General features: G+C 39.3%; 1 protein-coding gene across 1 annotated transcript in view; it reads left to right on the top strand.

Moving 5' to 3' along the window:
• The window catches only part of LOC119594224 (discoidin domain-containing receptor 2-like), a 7,055-nt gene that overhangs the window by 5,955 nt on the left and 510 nt on the right, over window positions 1-590 (top strand). The window lies entirely within an intron of this gene.

Genomic DNA, 590 nt, shown 5'->3' with positions numbered 1-590 from the left:
CCAGCAAGTCTCTCGCCGCACTCATCTTAGTCGTGAAAATATGAATACACTGTAGACCACCTGGGAAAGCGTCGGACAAAAAGCGTTCGTCGAGGCGGATTAAACTCTAATCCCTAGCTAATTTGGCAACCTTTTTCACTCCTCCTGCCGAGACAAAATTGTATCTTAATGTACATGAACGTTTCTTTGGCATTTTAGGTGGATATACATATACAGTTTTTTTCGTCTGGTTTTCTCTCAAGAGGAGGTACATTTTTTAAAAAAGATATTTGATGTTTATATATATATATTTTTTTTTTTTACGTTTTTTTCTCCTGTATATGTGTATCGGAGGCTTTTTATGGTATGTATTTACGTAGGTGCAGCAGACGTCAGATCGCTGGTTAAAATGTCTCTTTTTTTAGCGAGTCGTGCAGCTGCTTTGCTGGTTGTCGAATATTTGGGGGAATATTTAGCTTGGGTGAGGGTCGGCGTTTCTGTGTGTCAGTGTGTATGTCTATGTTTGTGTATTAGTATGTAATTTTGCACGTGTGAGTGGCTGGACGCTTGTGTGTTAGTGTTAGTATGAATGTTTTCTTGGGGATGAGTGA

Source organism: Penaeus monodon, chromosome 33 (assembly GCF_015228065.2).
Source record: "Penaeus monodon isolate SGIC_2016 chromosome 33, NSTDA_Pmon_1, whole genome shotgun sequence".
Taxonomy (NCBI): domain Eukaryota; kingdom Metazoa; phylum Arthropoda; class Malacostraca; order Decapoda; family Penaeidae; genus Penaeus; species Penaeus monodon.
Note: the sequence above shows the minus strand (reverse complement) of the source record. Positions and strands in the feature narration are given on the sequence as shown.